A 4,987-nucleotide genomic window follows, 5' to 3' on the forward strand; every position below is an offset into this window, starting at 1 on the left:
TTTCTGCAAAAGCCCTAGTTCACACATGTGGCTAGAAGATGGATGAATTTGTTTCCTCTCTCCTTCACTTGACTTGACTTCTCTTCCTTGATACTTTAGCTTGCAAAGGAGACATTTATTGACCCAAAACTTGGCCCTTGATGATGATTGCAATTCGATACTTGTTGCTGCAGAAAGATGCCCTAATCCACTTCGCACGTGTGAGAAAGATAGCCCAAAAACAATCCCAAAAAATCGACTTTCTTTTCTCCTCCTTGCCTTCCTCTTCCTTGCACTCTTTTCTCTTTCTTGATTGAACTTTAGTGAAGTAAGTATGTGTCCAAAGCGAGGTCAAAGTCTCTCTTATATATAGGTCTTCTGCTAGGTCGAATTGCACCCTTTAGGTCGACTTGTACACTTGAGTAGGCTGACTTGATCTTTGCAACATGACGAGGTCTTGGAGGGTCTTTTGACTCAAATAAATTTTTATTTACAACATATAACATGACCAAATGTGTCTTCCATACATGACAATGACTCTATTGACTTGTAGACTCAATGAAAAGCCCTAGAAGCTCTCAATGTGAGCTTGACCTAAAAATAAAATTCCCTTGTGCATGAAACCCATGCCTCAAGGATAACAATAATAAATTTATTTTTCTCTTTTCATTAAATACATAAATTCATGATTACATATGCCATTACGAACACTGAACCTAGTTACGTATTTCAACATTCAATACAGGGAATCCAAAGGCTCCCCACCTCCACCCTCAAGGCTAGTACCAAGGATTTACCTCCTTTCCAGGAAGTCCACAATCCACTACAAAACAAGGACACAAATGAGGAGACCTATAGGAACACTTTCCAGCAATATTAACTCAGATATTGGTCTCTTCCCAAGCTGTCTAGGGATCTAGAGACTACTATCTCAACCCACAGCCTCCAAGGGACCTAGGTTTTTACAAGGTTCCAAATATTCTATCCCAACCCACAACCTCCAAGGAATCCAAAATTGTTACAGGGCCCCAAATATTTATATCTCAACCCATAGTCTCCAAGGAACCCAAGCTATTACAAGGCTCTCGGGATTCTATCTCACCCTACAACTTCCAGAGAATCCAAGTTGTTGCAGGACTCTGGAGACTAATATCTCAACCCACAGTCTCCAGAGAGCTAGAGAACAAATTCCATTCACTTCTCCTCTCCTCTCTTCTCTCCTCTTCAGTGATTCCTTGCTCTCCTCCAAGCTGAATGTTGCTCAAAAAATGGTTACTCTTCTTGCTCGAATGAATTAGGAATGATAGTATCATTGATTTTTTTTTAATTTATTTATTTATTATTATTATTATTTTGCATCAGTCAATTGAGGGAATGAAGGATGATTCCCATGAGGTTAAACCTTCTATTTTTTTACTAATTTTCCTTGTTGCGCAGGGATTCCCATCCTCATCCTTGTTTCCTAGTCCAGTCCAATCTTCATAATTCTTTCCTGTCCTTTTTCCTTGTTAAGGTTCTCAAGCACATGTGCTTGTATACTTTTCTTCTTAGCTTATTTAATTCAGGAACCAGTCCCTTTAAAACATACACCAACCAGTCTTTAGCGGATGTTAGGAACAATTCAGATTTCTTGCACAAGGAAACCTTACACATCCCAAGCAATAAATCTCCTTAGCTCTAGAATCCATGTCCCTTTTGACTCAACCTTCTTGAAATATTTTGCAAACATACTTACATTTCATTTTTCATGAGGAACTCTGGTTGGGGCTGTCACAGACCCCTCCCCCTTGAGGGAACACCACTCTCGGTGTTCTTTTTCTCATGTACAACATAGGGAAACAAAATAAAACACATACAATTTCATGGAGCTTTATATACGCATCTCTATATTTCATTTACAGTCATATACACATTTGCTTCAACTATCAAACAAGAAATGATATGTTTCTCCCATGGAGTCAACCATTTCCCGAGTGGCTTCCTCTGGTCCAATGTGCCTCCACTGCACTTTGACTTGCTTTATGGCTAAACTCCAGAACATGAGAATCCTCCGTATAGAATGCACAATGGCTCTAGCTGGAACTCTCCCTTTGTAGCATAGACTAATCAATCACATGATTAGAATCTTGCACATATCTTTTAGGCAAAGCAACATGGAAAACATTATGAACTTTAACTGGTGGAGGTAAAGCCAACCTATAGGTCACTGGTCCAATCCTCTCAAGTATCTCAAAAGGTCTACAATATCAAGATGTCAACTTTGCACATGACCCAATCGTTAGAGAATCCTTTTTGGGTTTGATTATCAAATAAACATGTTCCCCAACTTGGAACCCCTTATGCTTCCTATGTTGGTCTGCATAGCTCTTCTATATATCCTGTGCCACTTTCAAATTATTTTTGATGAACTAAATTTGTTGCTCCATTTCCTTTAACATATCAAGCCCAACAAGGACCCTATTAACTAGATTATTCCAGCTGACAGGGGTGTTGTAATTCCTCCCATATAATGCCCCAAATGGACTCATCTTTATGGGTTCTTAGTATCCATTGTTGTATGAAAACTCTACAATTAGAAAGCATTCCTCCCACTTCTTGGGCTAATGCATGACATACATCCTCAACATGTCTTCGAGGATCCTATTCACCCTCTCTATTTGTCCATATGTTTGTGGATGACATGTTGTACTAAATTTCAACTTAGTCCCCAAACCTGCAAACAATTCCTTCCAAAATCTTGAAGTGAACATAGCATCTTTGTCTAAGATCATTTTCTTGGGGATACTGTGCAGTCTCACAATCTCCTTTATGAAGATTTGTTCTACCTCACTAGCAGAATTAGTGGATTTGACTGCTACAAAATGATCCACTTTTCTCAACTTGTCAAGTACCACCATGATTGCATCATGTTGCCTATAGGTCCAAGGTAAACCTTTAATGAAATCCATAGAAATTACATTCCACTTCCATTCCAAAATGGGAATGGTTGCAATAGCCGTATCGTAAGATTGCATTCAACCTTTACTTGCTAACATTCTATACGTTTTTCCACAAAATAAGACACTTCTTTCCTCAAACTTTGACAATAATAAAACTTTTTAATGGTCATGGGGTCTTTTGGTGTCCTAGATGGCCTGGATAAGGCTTGGCATGAAAATATTTCATTATGAGTCTCTTTAATTCATCATTGCTTAGAACATAACTTCGGTTTCTAAGCCTAATTAGGCCATCATCAGTGAGGTGACACTCCTTATCCCCACCATCTTGTAACTACTTTTCTTTCTTTTGTTAATATTTTAGTCATACTATCCTACACTCTTGATCCTTTCTACCAGGTCTATTTTGTAGGAGCTTACAACTGTTAAAGTGTTCATTTGAATCCTTCTACTTAAAGAATCAACAACTCTATTTTCCTTATCTTTAATGTACTTGATTTCAAAGTCAAACTCACTGAGTACGCCGAACCATCTAGCCTGTCTTGCATTCAGCTTGGGTTGCTCAAACAAATACTTGAGCCTGCTATGGTCAGTCATGATCCAGGTGGATATTGGTGGCCACCCGCTAATTCCACTTGGACCCCCACCATTTTTTCTTTCAGTTTTTCAGTTTCCTTAATTGTAGCACAGTTTACTATTTTTAGCAGTTTTTTGGGTCCTATACTTTTGGAGCTGTTTTGAGGCCCTAAACGATGTTTTTTTGGAAATCTATCGCCAACGATTTTATATCTAGAATCATATTTTCCATCATAGACCTTTGAGAGATATTTCCAATGGGTTATCATGCGCGTCAAAAAGAGATAATATGACCAAGTTGCGACCCCGGGAAGTTGGCTATCCAACTCAACCCAACGGGGCCCATAAACTATTGATGTTACATCTCCTCGGATTAGGGTTTTAGTTGTTTAGGGTTTGCTCTTATTGTTCAATAATAAAAATTCCCTTGAGCCTCATTGTAACATGGTTCAGAGGCATGTAGCGCCACATCTCTTCTCAGAGATAAGCTACCATCGCCCGAGTTAGTCTTATTTCCATTTTGTTTGTAAACATATTTCAGTATTTGATATTAATGAAAAGAAGTGTTATTTCTATTGCATCTTTGTATTTATGGTTATATATGTAATTTTTTGCATTCCTGTTTAAATCCAGATTAGTGGTATCAGAGCGATCTTCTCTTTTTTTGTTTTTCTTTGCATGTCCCTAACGAGGTCAGGATATAAGGAGTTAGGACTTGAACTGGTTGAACCTTTGCAAGACTAGCCTCGCAAATCCCGATGACCTCCCATCGCAGATGAAAAGAAAGACAAGGGGGTAGGAGATCTTATCAAAATCTTGCTCGAGGAAGCCCTTGAGTGACAAAGTAACGTGATGATGGACAAATTTTCCCAAATCCTTCAGCAGCTACCCAGGGGTGACGCATCTGGTGAGCTCCAGTATTGTAGCAATAATGCTACAACTCCTGGGGCTTCCTGTCTCTCATTTTATCAACCCGGTAGTTCGTACAAACTTGGAAGCGACGGTGCTATATGCACAAGTACTAGCTCTTGTCGCAGCTGTCACTTGGGCAGCTGGCACAAGTCCGCTAGGGCTCAAGCCAACTTCTATAGGCTCTCAGAAGAAGCTTGCTAACTGATGGACGAAAGCTATGCTCAAAGGAAAGCTACTTTACTTGACAAACTGAACTGAAAGCAAATCAAAGCATGTAAACCTAGGAAACCCTAATTTAACTAGTCTAACCTCTACAATGCAAAGAGTGTGAATGAAACTTCAACCAAGGCTGCTGTCACCTCTAATATGTGCAAATGCATGGATCTAAACTACTTGCATCATGAAAGACATGTTTTTGTATTTTTCCTTTAAGTGTGTGGAATGATTGTGATTTTGTGCTAACTAGGGTTTGGTGGTGCAGATGGGATGGAGAAGGAAGGAAAGCGTGGGACAGGTTGGGGAGGCTAGGAGAGGTCCCTAGGGATCCTTAGCATCCATCCACAGAGGTCCCTCACATTCAGAAG

Source organism: Pinus tabuliformis, chromosome 6, assembly GCF_031772625.1.
Source record: "Pinus tabuliformis cultivar Carrire ecotype Pingquan chromosome 6, CPIR1, whole genome shotgun sequence".
In the NCBI taxonomy this organism is placed as follows: Eukaryota; Viridiplantae; Streptophyta; class Pinopsida; order Pinales; family Pinaceae; genus Pinus; species Pinus tabuliformis.